This window comes from Eucyclogobius newberryi, unplaced genomic scaffold (assembly GCF_026437365.1).
Source record: "Eucyclogobius newberryi isolate DKJ021-1_F unplaced genomic scaffold, fEucNew1.0.hap1 SCAF_16, whole genome shotgun sequence".
In the NCBI taxonomy this organism is placed as follows: domain Eukaryota; kingdom Metazoa; phylum Chordata; class Actinopteri; order Gobiiformes; family Gobiidae; genus Eucyclogobius; species Eucyclogobius newberryi.
The window spans coordinates 19,311,320-19,332,884 of NW_027315790.1; the positions used below are offsets into that span (position 1 = coordinate 19,311,320).

The 21,565-nt window shown below is 41.6% G+C and overlaps 1 protein-coding gene across 1 annotated transcript in view; it reads right to left on the reverse strand.

Moving 5' to 3' along the window:
- LOC140361907 (gamma-aminobutyric acid type B receptor subunit 1-like) overlaps positions 1–21,565 on the reverse strand; it is a 183,488-nt gene that overhangs the window by 31,101 nt on the left and 130,822 nt on the right. The gene's annotated exons all lie outside the window — the stretch shown is intronic.

Below are 21,565 nucleotides of genomic sequence, written 5' to 3' on the forward strand. Positions count from 1 at the left end.
TCTAGACCTCACCAAAATGGTCAAAGTTGGGGAAAACAAGTTTTTAGTGAAAAATATACTAATGTTTGTACTGAAATATGTAGTCTAAGTTGCTTTAAGTAAATAAGGAAATGTGTCCAAAAATAAAAAAACAAATTCCAGGTGGCGCAGACAAAGCTTTAACACACATCAATCTGCTTTGGAACAGAGCAATAAGCCTTCATAACTCAATTTTGCTTTGAGCATGCACAAACTGTGACTGAAAACACATCTTAAAGCACTACAAGAAAACTCAGGTGTCTCACTAAACAACCTTCATTTCTCTGCTCACACACCTGACACGGCCTTAGGCTCTTGTCTTTGATTTAGTCAGTAATCTGCCCAAAACATGGTTAAAGCCAGCCACACTCAGCACCGGGCACTGGAAGTATCACATCCGAGTGGGAAAAGTGGATGTAGCTGTGTAAAAATAATTCAACACTCATCCGTGCTGTCTAAGTACATTTGAAATGTTTTATTTGGAGAAATAACCAAAACAAACCACTAATCATCACAGGATACTTCAATATATACAGACTTTTGAGTTACCATCAACAGCTGGACTGACACATTCATACTACTAAGCAACAATCAACAATCTGGTGCAGAACATCTTTGTTTTTTATGAGCTTAATGTCTCTGTGTGCATTATCCCTGCAAATAAAGACTAATCTAAACTAAATCAAGTACACAACATTTCCAAAACTTTCTTTGTTCTCTAACTTTGAATGATGTCACTTTGAAGTTGGCACAAAGATGGCACACAAATATTATCTTATTAAAAAATGTTTCCTAGGAGGCTATTATTTTTGAAGCTAAAAGCAGCTTATCACGATGGAGAGAAAGCTGAGTGACAGACAGGGCCCGTGCTGTCCTCACTGTGTTCAAGCAGAGCCCCACACAATACATAATTATAGCGTCGACATGATTTTTGACATTCAGACGGAGGGGGAGGAGTATGGGCTCGTGTTAACATAAACATGGGTGCTGTGTTTTGTCCAATGACTGCGAAAGAAAATATGAATGAAAAACGAGCAGGGCACATGACTCTGAAGACACCATCCCCACTGTCGATCACAGTGGTGGCAGCATCATGCTGTGGGGCTGCTTTTCTTCAGCAGGGACAAGGAAGATGTACGGCGCCAAATACAGGGCAATCATGGAAGAAAACCTGTTGGCGTCTGCAAAAGACTTGAGACTGAGGTTCACCTTCAGCAAGACCACGACCTAAACATAAAGCCAGAGCTACAATGGAATGGTTTGGTTGTGAGTATTCAGTCAAAGTCCAGACCTAAATCCAATCGAGAAAACTGCTGTTCACAAACGCTCTCCATCAAATTTGACTGAGCTTGAACTGTTTAACCAAGAAGAATGGGTCGAAAATGTCAGTGTGCAACGCTGGTAGAAACCCAAAAGTTGTAGCAGTAATTCACACATAATTCTAAGTTCGTAACCAAAACAATGGTGCAGGCAATTTTCTGGCTTTATTCACACATACGCCTTCCCTGCATTGGTCCTGGGAATTTACCAGGAAAATTGCCATATTAAAAATGCAGGGAACATTCACATGTGTCGAGGCTCTGCCAAAATGCCAGGTACATTTCCAGGTAAGACTTATTGTGTTTATTGTGCATGTTCAACCTGTCAAATTGGGCATTGTTGTATAACACGGCATCATCCTTGTTTCAAGCCAGGCTGCATTTTAAAAACACACTCACTGCTCACTATGTATCTAAATGATAGCAGCAGTCTGGCCTGTGGCGCGGTGCCATCCATCAGAGCGTCTGCCTGTCAGGGTTATGGATGTTCAGACGGACTGAGTCGGTTTAGAGGTGTCCTGAAGCAGACACAGAGCGAAATGTATGCAGGGGAAATGCATTGTTCCAGGTTTGCTCAGGCAAGCGTTTATGGGCAAAGCTCCAGCCACGGAAACTAAAATGAGGGTAGGATTGTCAAAAAAAACCACCTAAATATTAATTGACGCTAAAACAAAAGCAAACAGAGGTTTTTAGGAGTGAATAAGCCAGTGTGTAAAAGCCACACTGTCAGATCAGGTTGAGTTCAGACAAACTGTAGACGCCTTGGGCCTGTGTCTCCTCTCCTCCAATCCTCAATTTCTCCTCCGCTCATTCTCTGCTCCCCTTTTCCTCCCTCCTCCTGTTCAGAGATGTCTTTCCTGACAAATATAGCCTTTGACCCTTCACTCAAAAGCATATCTATTAGGGCGCATCAGAGAGGGGAGTGACTTCTGTAGCCACAACTGCCCAGGGGCAAACTGTCAGCTGGTAGAGGGGATCTGAACCGCTTCTTGTGGTAAATTGAGTGAGACAGGGTAAGATGTCACTCTTAAGACACGCTTCAATTTGTATATGGACAGTCTATCTGAAAGACAGATGTAAGACTTTGAAGGCTTTGAAGTTTATGTTGTGCCTTGAGGACTCGCAAAACCAAATTGTTAATATTTGAATACTGCCTTGGCACAGCAGTCAGATACACGTCTGGAGGAAGTGTACTACTGACAGTATGTTATTATATGGTGTTGATTGTCTTTTGTATGTTCTTTGTTGTTTATAATTGTTCTATATGGACCCGATTATGTCCGAAATTAAAGTTTGATTGATTGATAAAAACTGCCAGTCTCTGTGTCACAGGCTAACTCCGTTATCTGTTAAACCTCTACGTGAAATGCCTTTATCTCTCACCTTCATGTCTTGATGTGAGGCATGTTCAAAAGCAGGGTATGACATTTGAAAAAGCACAACAAGCCTCTCAGTCTGCGCGCTAATGAAGCAGCAACCTCCGGGTCAGGATTCACCTCAACAGCTAGACTGTGTAAGCCATGTCAACATATCGCCATAGCAACAGAGACATCATACCGGCTCTATACCTGCAGGGCTCATTATGAAAGCCGTCACTGGGTAAAGACTGTGGAAGAGTGTAATTGTGCACCATGAGAGGCTCTGAAGGATATTAAATGTACAGTTTCCAGTGGCTTCCAACTGAGAGAACAGAAACGGAGCTTATGTGTGAGTGGTACGCCGTGCATGGGATCGAAACACACATATATCTTTTGCGCATGAGATAGTGGTGGGAGATATTGGAAAATGTATCTTAAATTAGAGTACAGGCAACAGGTATAGTCTATAATAAAACAAATAATTCAAGTGATGCCTGGTGGTCAAGTGGTTAAGGCGGCAGTACACTTGCCATGCTTAATGTTGTAGTGTTGTGAGCAGTGTCCCGACTCCGACAGTGTACTGCATGTCCTCCCTTCTCTCTCATCCCCATTTCACGCCCAGGGACAAAAACTTAAAGGACATACAAAGGGCATCATTTGCATTCTCATTGGCCTTGAAACCTGCTCTTGAGTTGATCTTAGGCATTTAGTTTTAAAATTAAGAAATAATTTGTCTACAAAAATCGCACATTAAATCATATGAGACAGGCATTTCCCGGCTGAATTGAGGATTTGACGGCTGAAATGCTCAAAACGAGTCTGGCCATGATTTATGAAGTTAAAACTGCACAATAGTTCACTAGCAAGGACCACGACACAACAATGGAATATGAAAACATGTTTATTGATAATAGTGATGATGGATCGATGATGGATCGATGATGGATCGATGATGGGTCGATGATGGGTCGATGATGGGTCGATGATGAATCAATGATGGATCGAGGAGAGTTGGCTAGGTAGAGACTCAGAATGGGGGCTCTGTCTCGGATTATCAGCCCAGCCGATTCAGATGATGATGTGTTAAGGTGAAGATGATAGAGACATGGGGTGGGAGAGCAGAGAGCAGAGAAAACAAGAGATGCTGGGATAGACCTGTATAAATAGGGCTTCTTGTGTAATTAGGTGTGGTTTAAGAGTGGAGGCGTGGTTGCTGGAGCAGTAGGAGGTTTAGGCGTGGTCCAGCTCCTGAAACTCAGTCAACAATTAACATCATCAACTACATTTATTGGAGTTCGACATATGATGTCACAAAACTGGACCATTCCAGTATTTTTTGAGGCTCAGAGGGAGAGGACTTACAGGATTGATCAAAAAAGCTTAAATGAATCTAAATGCAACTCCAAGTATGTTTTGATGAAGGAACAATGTTAGGACATGGTTAAAAATGTACATTTCTGTATAATATCGGACCTTGAAAATAATATGTATTTATTTATTTAATTGTTTGTATGTATTTTTGTTGTTTTGTTTCTTAATTTTTTGTTTCATTTCCTGCAATGTTGTTTGTCTATTTTTGTTTTACTGTGTTCTATTTTATTGAACACTTTATTATTTTTGATTATATTTCTAATGGCCATATTGTTTGAATATTAAGATATATAGGTCATATCAAAACAAAAAAACATTTTCACCAACATCCCTTGCCCTGTAATGTGACTTGGGTTGGGTATTACAGCTGCAGATTGACAGTCACACTCCTGTCAGTTCGCCCCAGGGCAGCTCAGCTGTATCTTACCACCGCAATGTGGTCTGAGTAATTATCTCACCTCTGCACTCCAAAACACATACTTCCACCGGGCAAGGCAAGTTTATTTGTAGAGCACAATTCATACACAAGGCAATTCAAAGTGCTTCACACAACAGGAGAGAAAAATGCATTAAAATCACTCAGATATGACAGAAATCACAAAACCTTAATTTCTATTAATCCAATACTTATATGAATCATATATTTTGTCCGTGCTTAGTGATCCGCCAGATGGAAAACCAAATCTGTTGGAACACACTCCAGACACTCTTTCCCATATTTATTTGACATTATCAGCGTGACAAGTGTCTCCTGGACTGGCACATCGCTCTTAGATTGATTCTTTCCCACGTTTGACCGTCCCGAGATGTCAATGCGCTATCTGCCTCTGCACACGTCCGTGCTGAAAGTGGAGGCCTCCACCTTATGTGTGGCGCTTTTGTATCTTTAACGACGGACACAGTCTCGTCCTCCCCCTCCATAGATTTAGGGAAACTACCAGACAAAACTTGACCAAAGCTTTTAGTGTTAAAACTCGCTCTTGATCAGTGGGTAGGTGCGCCAGGCTCTTCCTGGACTTTGTAGTGTGAGTGTGTTCTAACCCTCCCCAGGCACCCGCTATGCGGCTGCGCTTGGACACCTATTGTGTCGAGTGGAATTATTTATGTTCAATTGTAATTGTGTCTAAATAATACTTTTATAATTGCAAAGAATTTCTCTAGAGTAAGACCTTTTAAGGAGCTATTTCCAGTCTAGCTGTCAAATAGTTAAAGTAAAATCCCAAAGACATGACAGAAATCACAAAACCTTTTAAGACATAAAAGAGAAGAGTGCAAAGAAAATCGTTTCACTCGAAGCTAAAAACAGTTTTGTTTAGCTGTGCATATTATGCACAGCTAAACAAAACTGTTTTTAGCTTAGACTTAGAGTAGAAGCCTGTCTCACATCTTCATGAAGACTGTTCCAGATTTTAGCTGCATAAAACGGAAATGCAGATTCCCCATGTTTAGTCCTGACTCTGGCACCAGCAGGAGGCCGGTCCCTGAGGTCCTCAGAGTCCGAGATAGTTCATATGGCACTAACATGTCCAAGATGTACTTTGCTGCTTGTACACAAGCAGAGCTGCTTTAAAGTCTATTCTCTGAGCCACAGGAGCCAGTGCAAAGACCTGAGAACAGGACTAATGTGTTGGTACTTCATGGTTCTAGTCAGGACCCGAGCAGCTACACTATATTTTGATTTTGGTAATGTTTTTTAGATGGTAAATAGCTGTTGATGTAATTGATTTGATGTGGCTGTTAAAATTCAAGTCTGAGTCGATTATTACCCCCATATTTCTAATTTGGTTTGTAGGTTTTAGAGCGAGACTCTGGAGGTGACTGCTAACACTTTCTCTTTGTTTCTGTGGCCAAAGATGATTATTTCAGTCTTGTCTGAGTTCAGCTGAGAAAGTTGTTTTGCATCCACAAACTGATCTGTTGGATGCAGTGACAGAGTGAATCCACTGGTCTATATTCACCTGTTGTCAGTGAAACAAAGATTTGAGTGTCGTCTGTATAATTGTATAAGGACACAATTTCGCTGCTTATCAACTGACCTAAGGGAAGCACATAGAGGTTAAACAGAATTGACCCTTGGGGCACTCCACAGGTCAGGGGTATGTGGTCTGAGACACAGTTACCAATTTCAACAAAGTAATTCCTGACTTCCAGAGAGGACCGTAACCAATTTAGGGCAGTGCCAGTGATGCCCACCCAGTCCTCTAGTCTCTGTAAGAGGATCCCATGATCGACAGTGTCAAAAGCAGCGCTCAGATCTAACAGAATTAAGACGAAGCTTTGCCCGCATCAGTTTTCAGGCAGATGTCATTTGTCACCTTGACAAGAGCAGTCTCAGTGCTGTGATGAGGTCTAAAACCTGACTGAAAAACATAAAAGGAGTTGTTTATTAAGAAGAAATCCGTGAGCTGTTGATAAAGAACCTTTTCAAGGACTTTTGCCCAAAATGGCAGATTAGAGATGGGCCGGTAATTACTCAGTACTGCGGCATCAAGACGGCTCTTCTTTAGGAGAGGCTTTATGACCGCAGTTTTCAAAGACATTGGGAATGTTCCAGATTGAAGCACAGACTTTAGAAAATCTGGTGGGTAACACATCGAGGCAGCATGTAGATGAACTCAGACTGGTGATGATCTCCTGGACAGTTTTGCCAGTTACAGGTGCAAAGTAAGTTAGCTCTAAATGTTTAGGTGGTTTTAGGGTTATTTTTGCATTGTGGAATTTATAGCATTTTTAATGCCCTGAACTTTGTCATTAAAGAATAATGCAAACTCATTACATTTGGATGTGGAAATTAGGCAGCTGAGCTGGAGGGTTTGTTGATCTGTTTACTGTGGCAAACAGGATCGTGTGTCCTGTTTGCCACAGTAAACAGATGTTACTGCAACTTCCAATTATTTTAGAAAAACATCCTTCCCTAGTTCTACATAAATTGAGTTTGTACATGTACAACTTCTCTCTGTAAATATATTTTTGAACCTGGAGCTTTGACTTGTGCTATTTCCGTTCGGCCCGGTGGCACTCCCTTTTCTGTGCCCTGACCGAATCATCATTTATCCATGGCGGGTTCTGCTTATTTCTAACAATGTTAAAGGGGCAATGGTGTCCAGAACATTCAAAACACTAGATGTAACAGAGTTCAACTAATAGTTTACATTAGAACATGAAACATTTTTAAAACTTTATCATTTCCATAAACAGTGCGCCTGTGCATCATTTATGTGTCTCCTCTGAACAACTGCAGGACCGGTCAGGACAGGTCAAAGAAGACACAGAAATGATCAGACAGAGCAGCATCAACAACACTGACATTTGAAATATTAACCCCCTTGGTAATTATGAGATCTAGAGTGTGCCCTCTGCTGTGGGTGTGGCCTCTCACATGTAAGACTGAAGGTTTCAAGGACAGTGTTTCTGTCACAAATACTATCAACATGAACATTGAAACCACCTGTAATGACCAAACCATCAAAGTCTGTGCATACGACTGAAAGCATCGCAGTAAAATCATCAATTAAACTATGGCAGTGCTGGGGAGGCTTGTATAAAACAATGAAGAGAATTGATGGAGACTGTTTGGATCCATTTTAAAGGATACATACTCAAATGATGAAAACACCCCAAAGAACAACCTGTGGGTAAAAAAAACTGCACAGATACCTCTACCCTTTTTATTTTCTCGTGTTTCAGATTCAAACTTAAAGTTGGGTGGAGCAGATATGATTAGAACTACATTTACTGTGTTTTTGTTAAGCCACGTTTCAGTTAAAAACATAAAAAAATAAAGATTATAAGATGAAATATACTTATTAATTAAGAATAATTTGTTACATAAGGATCTGACATTAAGCACAGCAAGTTTCAGACTAGATTCAGTGGGACAGGGCGTTATCTTTTCAGGGAACATGAATCAAATTCCTCAGATTTGGCAGCCTGACTCACATTTTGTTTTCCCACCTGAGTGTTGTGAATAGCACTAGAGGGGGCTGATTGTACACAGGGCCCCGTGTTGGTTTGATTAATATTATGACTATGTCCCGGCAACGCTGAGACCCAGTGCATCCTATCTATGGGAGATACCAGGTGAAAGGCGAGGGGGGAACGGTGGGGCGGCTTTTGTTGATGTAGCGAGAGCTGGGGAGAGTTTGGGAACAGGTTTAAGGCGGGGGGGGGTGTAGATGGGGCAGTAGGCAGGAGTGGAGCAATCTTAATGCCTGATTTGAGCAGATAAGCAAGAAGGCTGGGAAAGCCCCTGGGTGAGAGTGGAGATGGGAAGGAGAGTGAGGAATCTGTAGTGGGAGTAGATGTTTCAGAGGGGACCCAGGGCTGCTCTGAGGGAAGGGGCAATGACAGGGATGCTGCCGGTCCTGTCACAGATGGGCCCAAGGCCTTTGATGAGGACCCTGTGTGAAATAACTTTAATGACTCTTGCGCTGGCCGCGGTGAAGAGTGTTGTGGTGCTGCTGCTGATGAGTCCTTCGCTGGAGGAGGTGTAGGTGATTGTGGAGAAGCTGGAGCTGAATTCTCTGCTGGTGGTTGTGCAGCTGGTAACAGTGGGCAGATTTTTACTATGCAATCTACGCTCACTCGGCTAATGAGTGGCTCACATGTACACAGCATGTATTAAAGGGGATGTAGAATATGCTAAATCCAAATTCTTTTAAGAGCAATGTAAAATATAATATATGTTATTTGCTCCTCAAAAACATAACTGTAGTTTGATTCTTTCATGTATAAGTGAAATAAATGTTGCTAGATTTACTTTTTTCTCTTCCGTGTGATGGGTAGAGCTCATTCAAAGTCAAATTGAGCAAAAGGTTAAGTAAAAAGATAAAAGAAAATGTAGAATTTGCTTTTGAGTTGTCAAAATGCAAATGTGTTGACCATGTTTGTGATTACTGTCATTTCTCTCAGCACAATATTGACATTGTATTGAAAAGTGTTGGTGTAATTCAATTATGCAGGCATTACAGTACAGTCAGTTGAATGCCACAAGCTGGGAAAGACGCCGCGCTCTGCTTTCTTTCAAGGAGTTCTACACGGTGGTGGATCCGGTGACGTCATTTCCGGTGAGTGTGTCGCGTTTTCAGAGCTGTTCGTTCTTAGAGCCTTTTACCGATTAATCCACGAATTATACACACTATTTACGCATCACATTCACGAAAGTGAAAGTTTGATTACTCCGCAAACAATCCGGAGCCTCAAACCGCTCGCTTTTCAGTATTTCGTGGATTAAAAAGCCCTCCTCACTCTCTAGCTCCAGCCTGAACTAGCCTAGCGTAGCCTAGCCGCTAGTGTCATGGCTGGATCTACCTTTACCTGTTTGAGCTGTCATATGTCGAGTCAGAACCCTGGCTCCTTCTCTGATGATAGGTGCGTGAAGTGCAGTGTAGTGGTAGTTTTGGAGGCCAGGGTTACGGAGTTAGAAGCGCGGATCCGCTGTTTAGAGGAGCTTAAGTCCAGTTATAGTTCGGTTTTAGCGCGAGGGCTACCGGACCGCGCTGCAGGGCGTAGCATTAGCATTAGCATTAGCAGTAAGGCCGAGCTCAGCCCCTCAGCGTCTCCCGTGCAGCCGGGACTAGACCAGGAACAGAATAGGGACCAATTTGTGACAGTTCGGAGGGGACAAGGCGCTAAACGCCGAACCTCAGAGCGCTGTGAGCTTCACGTCTATAATAGGTTTTCTCCCCTCAGCGATCACACGCCCGCTGAACACACGAGAGAAACTCTTGTAATCGGGAGTTCTATTGTCAGAGACGTGAAGCTGCCAGCTGCTAGCGTTAGGTGTTACCCGGGGGCCAGAATGGGTGACATCGAAGGAAACCTTAGGATCTTAAAGCAGAGTAGGACCCGTTTCCGGCGAGTCGTGATTCACGCAGGCGGTAACGACGCCCGGCGGAGACAATCAGAGGTGCTCAAAGTTCAAGTAGCCGCGGTGTGTGACCTAGCGAAGTCGATGTCAGACACTGTAATATTTTCTGGTCCCCTGCCCAATCGGATCAATGCTGAATTGTACAGCCGTCTCTCAGCATTCAACAACTGGTTATCCAGATGGTGCCCTCAAAACAACGTTGTCTTTATTGATAACTGGAGTGCGTTTTGGGGAAAGCCCGGGCTCATACGCAGGGATGGCATCCATCCGACTTCGGAGGGTACATCCCTATTAGTTCGGAATTTGACCGATAGTCTTAGTCGTGTTAAGTGACCATCTAGGGATGAGCCCCGGGCGCAGAGCAGCAGTTTAAGACGCTCCTCTGTCGCTGAACTCTCGCCCGTTCTGTTACATGTGAAGTGTTCAGATTCAAGACAGATAGAGACTGTCTGTGTCCCTCGTGTCCCTCGTACAAATAATGCCAAAAAGTCACATCTCAGAAAAAAATATTTCAGGCGTCAGACCAAATAACTTAAGGAAAATAACAATCACAAATGACACAAATATACAAATGAATAAACACGTAAAATGTGGACTGCTAAACATTAGAGCAAATCCAAATCGCTCTTAGTTAATGAATTAATTAGTGACTATAACATAGATCTTCTAGCTCTAACTGAAACGTGGCTTCAACAAGACGACTACGTCAGACTAAATGAGTCCACCCCATCCACCCATGTTAACTTTCAGACTGCCAGGAGCACAGGCCGAGGTGGTGGTGTGGCAGTGATCTCACACTCAAGCCTACTCATGAGCCCTAAAACTAACAATGCATTTCACTCATTTGAAAGCCTTATGCTGTCAATCACATGTCCAAATATGAAAAACCAAAAAGGAGTTTTGTTCATAGTTATCTACCGACCTCCTGGTCCCTACTCAGAGTTTTTAACAGAGTTTTCTGACTTTATATCAAACTTAGTGTTAGCCTGGGATAAAATAGTTATAGTTGGAGACTTTAATATCCACATGAACATGAGTGATGACCCTCTCAGTAATGCCTTCAGCGCCTTGTTAGACAGCATTGGTTTCACTCAGAATGTAAATAAACCGACTCACACTCACAAGAACACTCTGGATCTTGTCCTAACGTATGGAACAGAGATTAGTGACCTCATTGTCCTCCCTCAAAACCCTATATTGTCAGATAATTTCCTAATTACCTTTCAGTTTATTCTTAAAGATCATCCAGTCCCACAAAATAAAGTTATAATGAAAAGGACAATATCTGAAAAATCTATCTCAAAATTCAAAGAAATAATGGAGCCAATATTCAGTGACATGTCATGTGATCCTGCTGAGAACAGCTTTAGTCCCAGTTTAAGTGATCAATGTGTCGACTTGACCATGAATTCTCTGAAGTCTGCTCTTGACGTTGTCGCGCCGTTAAAACAGAAGGTCATTAGGCCAAAGCGCACCTCCCCATGGTACAACCAAGAACTGCGTTCACATAAACAAAGAGTTAGAAAGTTAGAGGGATTATTTCGTCGCTCTCACACCGAAGAATCCCTAAAAGCATGGAAAAGTTGCCTGCTGTCCTATAAGCAGGCTCTGCGTAAGGCTCAAACCAGATATTATTCAAATCTAATAGAAGTCAACAAAAGTAACACTAAATTCCTTTTCAGCACTGTAGCTAGGCTAACAAACTGTCACAGTGCAGTAGAGCCCTCAATCCCAGCTACACTTAGCTCTGATGATTTCCTCCTATTTTTTAACAATAAAATAAACACAATCAGAGATAAATTAGATGAAATTACCCCCGCTATTAGCCCTGAACTAGCCCAAGCTTTAAATCTAATGTCCCATATAAATCCACCTGTAAACTTAGAAAGGTTCACAGCTGTTGATCAAACAGAGATAACTTCAGCCATTATGTCCTCTAAAAGCTCAACTTGTGTCCTAGACCCCATTCCAAGCAGACTCCTCAAAGACATTCTCCCCCTAATTATAGACCCTATTCTTAATATAATAAATACTTCACTCGAAAGTGGCTATGTTCCACAGTCCTTCAAACATGCAGTCATTAAACCTCTTCTGAAAAAGCCTAATCTAGATCCCAACCTATTGGTAAACTACAGACCTATTTCAAATCTTCCCTTCGTCTCTAAAATCCTTGAAAAAGTTGTAGTGAAACAGCTTTGTCGCCACCTGCAGGATAATAACTAATTTGAAGTTTTCCAGTCAGGGTTCAGAGCCCACCACAGCACTGAAACTGCACTAGTTAAAGTCACAAATGATTTGTTATTAGCCGCTGACGATGGACTGGTCTCAATCCTGGTCCTGTTGGACCTCAGCGCAGCGTTTGACACCATCGACCACAACATTCTACTGCAGAGGTTGGAATGTGATGTAGGTGTTGGAGGAACAGCCCTCAGCTGGTTTAAATCCTATCTATCTGATAGGTACCAATTTGTTAATGTAAACCAGAGCTCCTCACCTTGCTCTAAAGTAATTTACGGTGTGCCACAGGGTTCGGTACTCGGTCCAATTCTGTTTACTCTTTATATGCTGCCATTAGGCAACATTATCAGAAAGCATGGCATTAACTTCCACTGCTATGCAGACGACACTCAGCTGTATTTATCAATGAAACCTGATCAGAGCGATCAAGTAGACAGACTTAGTGCTTGTGTGAAGGAGATAAAAACCTGGATGACACTAAACTACCTGCTTCTTAACCCTGAAAAAACCGAGGTCATTGTGCTTGGCCCAAAGCATCTACGAGATGCTCTATCTGAGCAGATAGTCACACTGGACAATGTTAGTGTAGCCTCCAGTTCTACTGTAAGAAACCTTGGAGTCTTATTTGACCAGGAGCTCTCATTTAAAGCTCATATAAATCAAGCTTGTAAAACAGCCTATTTCTGTTTGCGCAACATCGCCAAAATCAGAAGAATCCTGCCTAAAAGTGATGCCGAAAAACTTATCCATGCATTTGTAACGACTAGATTAGACTACTGTAACTCCCTGCTTGCAGCGTGTCCTAAAAGCTCCATAAAAAGCTTTCAACTGGTTCAAAATGCAGCAGCAAGATTACTAACAGGAACAAAAAGAAGAGAGCACATTACGCCAGTGCTGAAGTCTCTTCACTGGCTCCCCGTTGAGTCTAGAATCAAATTCAAAATTCTACTCTTGACCTACAAAGCCATAAATGACATGGCCCCATCCTACCTCAAAGATGCTATAGAACCATATCATCCAAACAGAGCTCTTCGCTCTCAGAATGCCGGCCTTCTGGTGGTGCCAAGAGTCTCTAAAAGTACTGTAGGAGGTAGAACGTTTAGCTACCAAGCTCCTGTGTTATGGAATCAGCTCCCGACCCATGTTAAATATGCTGACACAGTCTCTTCATTTAAGTCCAGGCTTAAAACGTTCCTCTTCGAAATCGCTTATGGTCAGACTAGTTAGGAACAGAAACATAAACCCACAGCTTTAGCTACGCTGCCCTAGGAGTAATTATGCTGGGGGAAGTATGACAGCTTGAGCACTATCCTCTTCTTCTGACTACTTATGCTATCAAACAATATTTATTTTTTGATTCCACTTGCAAACTGTTCACCGCCTTCTTTTTCTTTCTTTCACTCCTGAGGACCTGTGGACCCAGATGCCCCTCCCCTGGTGAAGTGGTCCCTGCCCTGTGTGGACGGTCCCTCATCTGCCTGAAGAGTGGGTCCAGCTCGCCCCGACGGTCCCTCATCTGCCTGAGGAGTGGGTCCAGCTTTTTTCCCAAAGAGGTTTTTTTTTGTAGTTTTTCCTGGCCGAAAAGGAGAGTCTAAGGACAGAGGACCCTGGGACATCGTCCCTCGCCACCACAGACATTGTCTGACTCCCTCGCCACCACAGACATTGTCTGACTTCATCGCCACCACAGACATTGTTGATTAATTTCTCCCTGTGGCCCTCAGAGGCAACTGTTGTTGTGATTTTGGGCCTTACAAAAATAAATTGATTTGATTTGATTAAAACTGTGGATTTTCCATTTGGTTGTCATTTCTTTTCAAAAGCAATAAGTTATACGACTCTCTGAAATTATGACATCAAATTCTGTCATGTCGTGATTGCATTCTCTTTCATCTTTTAAAAAATGGCTGTGCCGCCAAACATGAATTCCTCATTATTCACTGCTTGCAGTTGCCAGCAGAGGGCTCCACATATCCAAATGGAAAGTAATATAGAAATTGCAAAGTTTATTATCTGCTATTTAGTCATTATCCATGACATCTGTGGATTTTTATATTTTGGACTCTTTAAATTGCAGCATTGATAAAACTACTTAAAAGAAAGTGCCAGTAGGAAAATGCAGCACTATTTTCCACCTGCCTCTTTATGGTTAAAGTCATCGCCACAAAAAACCGTGCTGCCAGACCATGTTGCAGAACCCGCCTCAGGATAGTTACAACTCACGCAAGCAGCATATTAAGAATTAAAATTCAGAGCCCCAGTAAGTACAGAACAGTGGGCATGTCTGGGGATGTGGAGATGGCAGCGATGTTCACTCATGAATCCCTCAATTACAAAACAAATTCCAGTGGGTAAATGAGAAGGGAAAACAATTATAACAGGTTAAAAGCTCTTAAAAGTTTAAATTGAAGAATGGATCTCCTTTAAGTTATGCAACATGAGGCAATTTAAAGGTTTTCAAAAAAGCCACAGCAAAATACTACCACTATTAGAACCAAGCATGGCCCCTGTATGACATTTGAAATCTAACAGAGTTTGTAGCCGTTGTATAGCTGCCCTGAAGGAGCGGTGTCCACGCTTCAGCAGTCCGTCTCCTCTCACAGCCTGGCACAGTCCTGTCTAAAGCCGACCAGAATCTCAGGGTATTTTTACACACTTCAACAATGAGTTTTCCTCTGCCTCTGACACACGCAGGACCATAGCTCAAGGCAAAGGCTAACCCCGAGAGGATTAGCTATAGAAAATCTGCCAAATAGGCACTTTTTCATTCTCTTTTGTGTCATGCAGTCACTTCCAATAAGTTTTAGGACAATTTAAAGTTAGAGGGAAGTTGAATGGTCGGATCTTTAGGGATTTTGCATATTCAAATAGGCGTTGTGTATAGTCCTATACATTTCATCCCTATTTTCCGGACATTGGCAGTGAGTTTTGAGTTTGAACCACCAACTAAACAGTGCCTGGTTCAAATCTGGCGCAAATACAAAATGCTCTTACGTATGGTATGATAATAAGACACTCAAACTACACTTTAGATATCTTATGTTTTAGTTGCAACTGGAACAGGCCTATTTTGATACAGCTGGTCCTGTCGTTGTCTCCATGGAGATAAGTAAGTTTAATGCCATACAGTGGAGCCATCTAGACAAGCAATAACATGTCCAGATAAACAGATTGTAGACCCTCACTGGAAACATCACATATAGGGCAAATTAAACTTATTTGTCCCTTTAGAGAAATGTATCGACTGTATTTGACCCATTGTTCAATGCCGCTGGTGTCACGAGCATTAGGCGACCACATTGCAGCACCCGGGGACCCATGACCACATTGCAGCACCCGGGGACCCATGACCACATTGCAGCACCCGGGGACCCATGACCACATTGCAGCACCCGGGGACCCATGACCACATTGCAGCACCCGGGGACCCATGACCACATTGCAGCACCCGGGGACCCATGACCACATTGCAGCACCCGGGGACCCATGACCACATTGCAGCACCCGGGGACCCATGACCACATTGCAGCACCCGGGGACCAGGTGCTGTCAGTTTACAATACCATGTAGATAGCCCATTACAGGGCTGTTAGAAAACAAAGAGGGTAATTTCAAGTAACACCAAATACTCCCTTTATCAGGAGGGCCCGCCCAGTGGGCATGGCTTACTCAGAGTAGGCTAAATATCTGTGTTCCCAAGCTCATTTCACAGACTGAGAATGACTCTTGGATGGGAGTCGAAACGTCGAGTCCAGATGATTACAACTGAATTGTTTTCTACACCGTTGCCATAGTGATTAACAATTTAAAAGGATTTTTTTTTTTTTTCAGAATTTGAAAAAGTCCTCAAAACGTTGTATATACTAACAGAAAGCTAGTATTTAAATATAATTTAACTTAGTAGAGCACAGCAAAAATATAGATCTTACTCAAAGGAGCAGTCCACAGAACAATGTGACATTTAAAAATACACCACTGCTTTCCATTTTCTTCCGAGTGGGCGACTTCATATTGGCTCCAAAACAATCCTCGCTAGAGCGGCTGCAGTAGAAAACGTGATCGCATGTTTTATTAATGCGCTTTCAAAATAAGATACCACTTTTTTATTTAGAGCAGCTTTAGCATATTACACATCAGCTGTGGAGCGAGCGCACAGTGCTGAGGAGAAATGAAGACAGATGTGGTGCCAGGGAAACACGGCTCAATGGGAAGGGCCATTTGTGATACTTATACTTTGGGGTAAAATAAATCAACTATTGTGTATTTGTAGTGTTTGTTGGATGAATGAGAGAAAATCGGGTGGACTCTGTGGACCTCAACAGCAAGAGAATTATGTCTGAAAAAGGATTGACTGGTTCAGCTGCATGGGCCAGAGTCTGTGAGCAGATTTCAATCATAGATATTATTCAAACTTGACTTGGAATGCTGTGGTTTGAATTCACAGAAAAGTGGTGGAGTTGTGTTATGTTTCATTTGCATGCATTTCAGTAAACCTGCATGTTAAATTTTGTTCCATTTATTTTACGAAGAGCCCAAAATCACAATTTTCACAACATTTCTGAATACCTTTACTTTGGTATTGCATGTTTTAGAAGTTCCCACGTTAGAAATTGAGTTAGTGCTCCATCTACTGGCTGCAGAGAGGATTACAAAGGGGAAATAAACAACCCTATGGTAACTTTCCCTCGACGCAGTTGTAATGAACATTGATTGTCTGGCAATGATTTATAAACTTATAAATGAACAACATAGAAGTCCTTTTTGTGAACTCTGATGCATATTTTTTGACGCTCAGATAGAAGAAACTTACAAAACAGGATTCAACAAACAAGCATGAATGAAGCCAAGTAGTCATTGTTTGGTAGAGGCACCAACAACCTTTCCTCGTCTCCTGCCCCAGACCTCATGACGCCTCCTGCAGCTGCTCTATGTAATCACATCCTATTCATGAAGCTCCTCTGTGTATTTTAACCTGTTCGGATCATTTCCCTGCTCAAATTGCCACTGTAAAAGACAATTTAGCAGCATAGCTAGTAGAAAATCTGCTTGACAGTGAGAAATGTAAGTGCTGATGAGTGCGACAGTGTATGGACTTCAAGGTGCTCTATACAGCTTGTCTGATGGTGGGTCCGCCACTTGGACACAACCTCATCAAACAAGCTAGAAAATGATAACGTACAGTACTCTAAAAGGTACCATTACCTATTGTCTATTCTTTTAACACAAGCCATTTCTCTTCCACTGTCTTTTTCTTAAACACAGCTTTTAGTATCCAAGGCTTGATCATTTGCTTAAAGTTAGGCCGTGCTAACATACTCATGGTTAATGGAGGGCGAGTGAATGGGCTGTCAGCTCTACAGATGAGGGCCTTATTAGAAGCAGAGATAGGCTTTGGAACATTAACTCTACACAGACGGAGCGGCTTACTGGAACACGTCCCAGTGGTGGAGATAATGTTTATTTTACTCTACAACGCTGCGTATGAGAAACAAGTCAATATTAGCATGACAAACTTTGTTGGTCGAGTGTTGAGAATGCTATTACAAATTAGATTAGAATTTGTTTTTGTGAAAAGAAAAAGTCCAAAATGCTCATGATGTTTTTGCGAGGAAAAACAAACAAAACAAAAACATGGTGTTACTATTTATTTCAATCATAAAAACATATTGCCATCCTTGTTATTTTTACTAAAGTGAAAATATTAAGGCCCAAAGTCACTGGGATTGGCTCCAGTCACCCGCGACCCCCAACAGGAACAAGCGGTAGAAAATGAATAAATGAATGAATGAAAATATCAATTATATATCAAACTTAAGATAGATTTCTATCCATAGCGAAAAAACAACAACTAACTAAAATTATGGGCCAGAGCAGCAAGCCAATAATATAATATCTTGGTATAATTGATAGTTTATGAGTAAATTTGAGTTTGCAATCGTACGTGGACGGAGGAAAACCAACTGACACCCTGATAACCGTCCACATTTAGCCTCGTCTCCCTGGAATTGACTTGTGCTGCTTTTCAAGGCCTTCCCGCAGTGTTACAAATGACAGCAGACAAACAGGTCAATGGTCCGTCCACAGAAGGTCAGACAGGAACAGTACCTAAGGCCCAATCGATACAGGCAAGATGGAACGTGTCCTCTGCTTAGACACAGGGGACGGGGGGACGATCGGACCACAGCAGCACAGAGTGGGACTTTAAAGTTGAACAGTTGTGGGCTATTAAAGCGTTTTAACGTTTGTGAAGTGTAGAGAAATGTATTGTTGCTAGGTCTGCCATGAGAAAGACTATATTGATTTTAATAAAAGATCTAACAAAGGTTTTGGGGCTCATTATTTATCATGTGTAGCATTTCTTTGCATTAACAATAAACTTTACTTTAGTGTTTTGTAAACTGTCAACATGTGTGCAGTAGAAGGTGATTAATTAACAACTACAACTCATTTATGGCACTAATTTTAATACAATAAATCTCACTTCAAAATGTGTTCTGAATCCGTTTAAAGGTTCATTATATATTGTACTTCCTTGTCTTTATGAATATGTTATTGTTTTGACTAGAATATTCCACAAATGCCATTAAACCTACTTATCTCCATGGTGACCAGTGTTGGTACGATTATTTATTTTAAAATATTATAAATAAAATCATAAAAAAGTGGAGTGAAATGCGTCACGATGAAGAGAATTAACAAAATAAATAAAAGTACCTACAAGCTCAGAGACTAAAATAGAATAGTGCAAGTACACTTTTCCTCTCAAGGAAACATGTTAATCGATTAGATTAATCGATGTTGCTAAACGTGGCTAAATAAACTCCAGAACACAACTCAAGAAATGTTTCTGTAAAGAAACAACAGTATGATGACTTTTGTTTAAGATTAATGGCGACCAAATGAAATGTTTTATGCCTGAATTTAGCAAATTGCAAAAACTGAAATGATTTAAGAGCCTCTGCAAACACAACATCACAGATTATGTTAACAACAGTAGTTTAGACCACTACAAACAGGTGATTAGTTTAGCAGCACATATTTCACTCTCCTCTCAAATGATGACACTCCATGTGTATAAAATGTAGACAAATGTCATTGCAATACTTGTCTGACAAATCTCACAACATGTTCAGCCCACATTTGTATTCAGTGCAAGTAGTGCACGTCTCCAGGAACTTCATAATATCTGTATGGTGTAGATTTTGATGAATAATATAATCCCCGCCAACATTTCCCGATGGTTTGTAGAACTAAAGATGATAAATGTTCAAAGTTTCCTCAATTTGTTTTATGTGGGAATGATCTGACTGAATGACAAGCACAAATATTTGGGTTATTTTATTACTGATGAGCGTTCAGATGATCTACAGCGTTGCATGATGTATGCACAGGCAAACAGGCTTGTGTGCAGAAACTGTAAAAGAGCGAGCATACAATGGATGCAATTGAAAAGTCTGGGAAGGGAAAGTCACCAGTTTGTGTCAGCCGGGATCAAAACTTTTCAGTACAGTTTCATTTGGAGCCTAAATGTCTTATCATGAGCCGGACTAATGTCTAACCCAAAGTACTAGTCTGATCTGTGGAGACACTGGTACAGATGAATGTAAACTATGGTGCATTGTGTCAGAGGAGTGGTCTTTTAAACTTTTAATGGTTGAATGGACGATTTTTTGGCCCAAATCTGAGTCTAATTTCCTCGTGGTGTGGACAGCCGATTCGTCCTGCCACGTATCAATCATAGGATGCACCTACTGTTCACCTGCAGCCTCGTCGGCTCGTCTAAGTGCATGGATCTATCATAATATAGTTCCCTCAGTGTACGGGACAATAAAGACGGAGAAAGACAGTTCGATCTGGCTCAGAAGAGACGGAAATCTACGGGAGACGAGAGATGTGATCCGTCGCGCTAATAAACAAACGCACGTTTGGCCGCGAGGCTTTTCTCTGCATCCGCTTGAGTTCTCAAATCGGCGAAAAATCGTCCATTACGCCTTTAACTCAGAGTTTGTAATAAACTTTTGATGATTTTTGCCCAAAAGAAGGTGTAATGTATGAGGTGTATTATTAACATAAAGAGTTTAGACCTAATTCTTCTTTTCATGTAATAAAGTAAATGTATGTATGTTAATATTTTAAAAGCAGTTTTTAAGGTCAAAATGAGACCACTGTGTGCTGTCTGCATCTAATGATCGATTCTCTGTGAAGCAGGGAGTAAGCTGCTAGCATGCTAGTTGTTGTTAGCTTTACCGTGACAGCAAAACTGGTCCTTGCAAGCAGTGAAAAGTGTTTATGAACTCAACACAGTGAATAATTAAGATTACGACCACTGCAAACAGTTTCAAATGAACTTGTTTAGGTTTTCTTTCCTAATCTTTTTTTCTTCATTCTGTCCTCCCTGGAATATTAAACTGCTCGAATTAATGTATCAATATAGAACTTTGTCTTCCAACACTCTTCAGATCCCTCTCCACTAAAACTCTATCACTCTGACAAATTGGAGAATGATGGTAATGAGATTTAGCTTCTGTCAAATTTGCGTTTCATTTACGAGTCGGGCTCAAAGCGCTTGGAAGAGGACTGTTCTGTGATGCCTACTTAGCTCTTTCCAACTTATTTGTGTGTGTGTTTGGAAGATTTAGAGTTTGAGTGAAAATGATAACAAAAGAGATGTGGCTTGTGTTGCGAACAGGCAGATCTGAGCCCGGGAGCTGCATGGTTCATGGTTCATGGTTCACCGCACAAAGAAGGGGGATTCGTTAGTCAATAAGGGTAAAACATGAAGTAAAGGATGCTGGGAAATGGACGCTTTTCAGATACTTAACAAGTTGGTGGCGGATTCTGTTAACTGCATTTACCACAGCAGAATTTGAGTGACACAGAAGTAAGAGAAAAAAGGAAAATGTAATAAATTGTAATAAATGTTGAACAAATGTACACAAGAGGCTCTATCAGCACAGAAGAAATACAAGTTCAGGACCACAGAGCGCCGTGCATCTCCATCTTGAATCCTCTAATCACTCGTTTGAAGACGGTGAGGTGAAGGTTTTAAGCAGGGAGAAAAGATGGTTTGAAAGAGGAGTCAAGGAAGCTATTTTTGTTAAAAAGAAAGACCTTCTTTAAACAGAAATGGAGGGCTAAGGTTTAATCTTCCTGTTATTTATAATGGGATACTGAACCCCTGGAAAGGTAGAGGACCAGCACAAGGACATTAAGATGCTAATCAGGTACTCAGGGTGGTTGAGCCAGGGTCTCACAAAGACAAAGAGGTTTCTAATAGCCCATTAAGATTCTGAATAGGCTCGGTAGATACAAGGGGGGAGTTTCTGTTGAAACAAACAACTCTTTCTACTTCAGGAAGGCTCCGCCCAATGGGCGGGTCTTACCACAGAACA